Consider the following 7,015-nt stretch of genomic DNA (forward strand, 5'->3'; position numbering starts at 1 on the left):
AGCAAACATTTATTTTGGCAAAGCCACCAGATCTGGATCTCTTCTACAGTGAAGGTCCACCTGATTATCATTTTTTCTGCGCAACGAAGAAAAAATTCAGCAATGAAGCTCTGATTATCAGCAATAGCAATGCATAAAGATGCATGTGGCAAAGACATATATAGTTATTAGAGTCTATAGATAGAGATTTTCCAACAGGGAGTGGACGGTCTGAAAACTGCTGAGATGTTTGCCCAGGGAAACGGTTGCAGAAGAAATGAAAAACAACAAAAAAGGTTGCTTATGGAAAGACTTCATCAAGAATTCTCAATTTGAATATCACAGCATATATTGGGGAGGCTTTACTGCAGATAGAAATGCATATTTTGAATTTGAAAAGCATACGCATCCCCTGTTGTTTCATCCTAATAAGGATGAATAACATCTATGTTAGGGTTTCAAATGTAATTTATGGTGATAAGACTTTTAGTCCGTGGCTGGGTGTTCTGATGGATGAAATTTGTACTTGTAGCCCATGTAATGACTCTGCCATGTTGTGCATTAGGTGGTAATATTAGTATGAAAAATAATAAAACTGTGCGGAATGCAAGGAGGGAAACTTCCCAAACGGAAGATTGAGTTGCAACTGCCAGCTGTATTCTGCCTGTAGGATTACACAGCTGTAGAACTCAAGCTTTGAATGCAGCACTTCCGCTTATCCTCAAGAAAAATGCTTTAAACAACATTAAGAGTCTCTTTAGGTTCCTTGCCTAATCCTCATTCAGGGCCTTTACCCAGCTTGGTGGGAGTACAAACCCACTCGTGCAGATGCATTGGGATAGACTGAACAAAGCTGCCTCAGAAAGAGGTCAAAGGGACACCTTGCTTCCACCAGCAGAGCTCTCTGTGCCAGAGGAGAAATTCATCCTTCAAAAAGTAAATGGTATTACTGGTACCATTGCCTGGGGGGGCTTGGCCAGAGAGGCAGCTTTCACATTCAGTAGAGCTCCGTAAGAGCTAAATCAGCCGAGTCTGTGGTCTCACCCTCTCACGCATGCCGCCCACTTTTCTGCAATGCTCCTTTGCGTCCCCCTCCATCAGAAGAGGACTTGTGGCTGCAGTCCAGTTCTTGCAGGTTATACCTATCCGAGAAGTAATGAAAGCATAAACCTGCTAGTAAGGAATCAGACCCATTGCTTGTTTTGTTGTTGCTTATAGATCATAATCTAGAACAGTGGTTTTCAATTTATGGTCTGCAGACCCCTGGGGGTCCGCAGATTATGTCTAAGATTTTCAAAGGGATCTGCACCTCCATTCAAAAATTTTTAGGGGTCTGCAAATGAAAAAAAGTTGAAAGTCACTTGTCTAGGCCTTAAACCGGGGATGTGGAAGACTATTCCCAGCTCCAACTTATTGCGTAATCATGGGCAAGTCCCTTAAACATCCTAGCTCTCTGTTTCCTTTTCCCCTGTGCTTTACAATGAGGATAGTAATCCTTCCATACTTTGTACAGTGTCTGAACCTTTAAGGAATGTTAGAAAAGGGCTTTAAGGAGGATGGTGCAATATACATGGTAAGGATCACTATGTGCATGTGTGTATATGTGACATTTATAAAAGAAAATTTTCTGGCCAGAATTATATTCATTAAAATGAAGTTTTCTTTATGAACCCATAATGCATCCAGAGTGCCCGAGGGACTGCTCCTGGGGCCAGTTTTGTTCAACATCTTTATTAATGATCTCGATGATGGGATGGATTTCACCCTCAGCAAGTTCGCAGATGACACTAAGCTCAGGGGAGAGGTAGATATGCTGGAGGGTCCGGATAGGGTCCAGAGCGATCTAGACAAATTGGAGGATTGGGCCAAAAGAAATCTGATGAGGTTCAACAAGGACAAGTGCAGAGTCCTGCAATTAGGACAGAAGAATCCCATGCACTGCTACAGGCTGGGGACCAACTTCCTAAGTGGCAGTTCTGAAGAAAAGGACCTAGGGATTACAGTGGGTGAGAAGCTGTATATGAGTCAACAGTGTGCCCTTGTTGCCAAGAAGGCTAATGGCATATTGGGCTGCTTTAGTAGGAACATTGCCAGCAGATGGAGGGAAGTGATTATTCCCCTCTATTCGGCACTGGTGAGGCCACATCTGGAGTATTGCATCCAGTTTTGGGTTCCCTATTACAGAAAGGATGTGGACAAATTGGAGAGAGTCCAGCGGTGGGCAATGAAAATGATCAGGGGGCTGGGGCATATGACTTACGAGGAGAGGCTGAGGGAATTGGGCTTGTTTAGTCTGCAGAAGAGAAGAGGGAGGGGGGATTTGATAGCAGCCTTCAACTACTTGAAGGGGGGTTCCAAAGAGGATAGAGCTCAGCTGTTCTCAGTGGTGGCAGATGATAGAAAAAGGAGCAATGGTCTCAAGTTGCAGTAGGAGAGGTCTAGGTTGGGTATTAGGAAACAGTATTTCACAAGGAGGATGGTAAAGGTAGGGGCCTGCACCGCTACAGACTAGGGGCCGAATGGCTAGGCAGCAGTTCTGCGGAAAAGGACCTAGGGGTGACAGTGGACGAGAAGCTGGATATGAGTCAGCAGTGTGCCCTTGTTGCCAAGAAGGCCAATGGCATTTTGGGATGTATAAGTAGGGGCATAGCGAGCAGATCGAGGGACGTGATCGTTCCCCTCTATTCGACATTGGTGAGGCCTCATCTGGAGTACTGTGTCCAGTTTTGGGCCCCACACTTCAAGAAGGAAATGGATAAATTGGAGAGAGTCCAGCGAAGGGCAACAAAAATGATTAGGGGTCTAGAACACATGATTTATGAGGAGAGGCTGAGGGAGCTGGGATTGTTTAGCCTGCAGAAGAGAAGAATGAGGGGGGATTTGATAGCTGCTTTCAACTACCTGAAAGGGGGTTCCAAAGAGGATGGCTCTAGACTGTTCTCAATGGTAGCAGATGACAGAACGAGGAGTAATGGTCTCAAGTTGCAGTGGGGGAGGTTTAGATTGGATATTAGGAAAACCTTTTTCACTATGAGGGTGGTGAAACACTGGAATGCGTTACCTAGGGAGGTGGTAGAATCTCCTTCCTTAGAGGTTTTTAAGGTCAGGCTTGACAAAGCCCTGGCTGGGATGATTTAACTGGGAATTGGTCCTGCTTTGAGCAGGGGGTTGGACTAGATGACCTCCTGAGGTCCCTTCCAACTCTAATCTTCTATGATTCTATGCATTGCCACAGGTCCCCTTACTCTATTCCTGTAGTGCACGGATTAAACCTTTCAACTGTCCTCTCTCTCTCCCTCCCTCCCTCCTTGACCAGAAGAGCCCCACGTTTGATCTGATAGAACAGGGACTGGATTATCCCTCTCATCCCCCTCACCCCCATAGAGAGTCTGATCCCTTTGGATCGGGTATCGTCAATGTTGTCAGGAAAGCTATAGGTTCATCTTCCAACCCCTGCCAACTGCACAAACACAGATTGTCAGTATTCAATAAGGACCGAAGCCCAGTGATCCTTACTTAGCCCAAACTGCCACGGGACCCAAACGGTAAGAGGCGGTTGGATTTTGTTTCAAAAGTTTTGGTTTACTCTTTACCCTCTTCCCTGGAGTTAAACCCAGGAATTCCAGCAGGACCTAATACAGCTGGGAACTGTTACCCCTCTGCAACTTCTGTTGAGCTGTCACAATGAGTCACAACCAACGACAGTGCTGCTTTCACACACACACACACACACACACACACACACACACAAATTATAGCAACACAAAGAACATGTGAGTGAGCGATGGTAATGAATGAGAAAGAAAGAGATGATTTAAACAGTTCTCATTACAATTTCGCTTTTGATTGCGTTATTCTTAGGGAGGAAATATGTTGCGGGATCAAATGGAGCCTCAGAGCCTTTTTATCTTTCCCGTTCTGATTTGCTTTCTTTCACATGTATAGACTATATTTATAGTTCACTCGATCTCTCCTTTACATTTTTTCCCCTTGGTGTTGTATGGTTGTTAGTCTGAAGATTTGATTTTTTTTAAAGCAACTAATAATAGGTTATTGCCATTACTCTACACCCCGATGATATCAGTCAAAGTTAAAGAAATAAATGGATTAAGTCCATGCTTATAACACTTTTAGGAATGTTTCCCCAACCCCCCTCCCCCAGGAATCATTGCACAGGAAGAAGACCTTATTCCTGTGCATTTGGAGGTAAATGTATTGTTCCACTTTATTGCATTACATAGTGATGATATGTAGGCTGTGCTTGCTTTTTCGCCTCTTTCAATGTCTTTTCATTTGAAAACTGATGTTTGGTTTGCTGGCCCAGAAGCCACAATGCACTGTGGCTCTGTTTCTTCATGTGTTGACAGTACTGTCACTTTGAGTCTCCATCACGGACTTAAACCAATAAGGCAAATGGAGCAATTTTGAGCTGTGCCTGGAGATGGGCAAATACCCCAAAGAATTTTCTGAAGACTTTCCTATAAATGTTCATACAGTTTCACCTGGACTGTTTGCACTCACTTTCCACAAATAGCTCTAAGTAAAGCTCATTTGCCAGACTAACACTTTTGCACTCGCTGCATCAAACACAAACTTCTTAACCTAAAGATCAAAACCCTCTACAATTTATTCCACACTGCTTATGCATCTTATTATTTTATCCCCATCTTTGTTTTGCAGGAGGTGCCAGCATGGATCACTTCCTTTTCTGCTTCCCATACAGACACCTTTGTCTCATGTCTTCCCAGGGGGGAAAAATTCCCCCATCAAATTCTATAAAGCTACCACTTCGTCCTCCTACAAGTATCTTCTTAAAACTCACCTCTGCTGCAAAGCATACAGAAAATGACCAGATTGCAGCGAGACAAATGGCAAATCAGGTTAGTACTACAGATTGACTGCAAATCTGTGCACACAGCTAATGCATGGGAAAAGTTTATACTATTTTTGTTACCTCCAAAGAGCTGCTGAGCAGGGCATTCCAGCGGGGGCCACATTTCAGTGGCAGATGTGACTCTCGTCTGTAGTTTGCTGAGCAATTTGCAAGCAGTTTTGGGGATGAAAGAAGCTGTATGCTGATAATATGATGACAAATGAATCTCAGTTCGATAAGATTGGCCATTTTGTTTTCCATTTGCACAGAGAATTTAAACTTTTCATTAAAAATGGATTTTAAAAAAAATCTGTAATGCTGATACTGTACTTCATGCTCCTATTCTCCACAATAGGCTGGGCTGCCGGCTCAGACCACATCTCTTATGATGCAGCTAGTCACCCGTTCTGGTGAGGGGAGGCATTGCACCATTGAAACCCCTGGCCCTGGTGCATCATGGGAGATATAGTCCAGCCAGGGAGACCAGCGTATACAGGAGAATTAGAACAGGATATAAGTGAACGACAAATCCCATGAGGTAGCATGGTAGCATACTCAAATAGAATTATTTCAGTTTTCAAATGTTTATTTTTTAATGAAAAATCGAAATGTCTTCTGAAAGCCAACATTTTTTGTGAAAAAAAAATCTTCATTTAGAGAAAAACCCAATTTTCAGGTTGGAAAACAATCTCAACTGAATGACTTGTTGTTGGAGCCAGTTGATCAAGGCAAAAGAAAATTTGCATCAGTCTGGAGACTCATTTTCAGTTTAATACTCTTCTCGATCTGGAGTTAAATCCTAGCCACATTGAAATCAGGGTGATGCAAATGTATTAAAACATCTGTTATACATATACTAAATCTTTATAAACTTTTTTATATTTGTACCCTTAATAGAAAGTATGAGCATCATATTTTTTTTTAAAATGCAATGTGTTAAATTTGTTTATAGCTAAATATATTATCCATAACAAGCAACTGTGTTTGGTTCCAATGGTATAATGGCCATCTACTGTAAAACTTAGCAGGGAGAGCTCATTACAAGGTTTTCTCCCCCAGTTTTTTGGTGCAAGTAGCTGTTCACCTATATAGGTTTTTACACCCTGCCCATGAGCTTTATATGTGAGCACCTGCATGCTACATAGAGGGATACTGGCTAAAAGTTTGTGGTACCTGCAGTCGAGTGGCATCTTTTAAATGAAATGGGAAATCTCCGTCCTCCACCACAACTGGTGCCCATATTGGCCAGGAGTCCCAGAAAATAAAGCACTGAACAGGCCATGGACACAGAACTAATCTGTTACTCCTGTAGTGATCCCTCCAGATCAGAAGTGAAGCCCATTTACATGGGGGGAGTTTTCCCTGTCAGAAAAGATGGCTGGTTTGGTAGTTAGGGCACTAGACCTGGATTCAGTCCCGTCTCTGCCATTAACTTGTGTCACCTTGGGCAAATCCCATAGGCTCACTGTGCCTCACTTTTCCATGTATAAAATGCCATTAATACCACTTCCTTACCTCGCCAGGGTGTTATAAGGATAAACACATAAAATACTGTGAGGTGCTTGGATACCACAGCGAAGGAGTGCGAGATAAGTACCTAAGATAGGTAAATTCTTGTAGCTCTTCTGGAGACAGACTTCTCTCTCTGAACCTGGTAATCTGTCCTTTCACTAGCACTATGTTCATTTAAAATGTTTTTAAAATATATTAATAATGTACAGTCTATATTTCTTTCAACAAAATCTCAGTTCGCCTAGGATGGAAGAAATAAAATCGCCCCCAAAGAAGAGGAACATGACAAGGCAGATCAAACGCTCCTGATCTCCTTCCCCTCCTTAAGGCCAAATTCTCTGCTAGTGTAACTCCACTGGCTTCTGTGGAGATATGTCAACAGAGAATTTCACCCTTCAATTCCAAAGCCTCGAATTATGCACTTATTATTATTTTCACATACAGTACGCTATGCTTATCAAAATGTGTTTCTTTGTCACAGCTGGAATGAACAAAATTCCTTTTGTTGCTTATAATAAATAAATGCTCAATTGTGAGAATGTCCTTGGGGAAAGTTCATTAAAAAATGAAAATGCAGAGAAATAAATGGTTATTGTGATTGCACTTGTTTTGATCTCATATGGAAAACTTAATTTGACTGTGATGTTTGGG

This window comes from Lepidochelys olivacea (assembly GCF_965140295.1).
Source record: "Lepidochelys olivacea isolate rLepOli2 genome assembly, chromosome: 5".
NCBI classification, from domain to species: domain Eukaryota; kingdom Metazoa; phylum Chordata; order Testudines; family Cheloniidae; genus Lepidochelys; species Lepidochelys olivacea.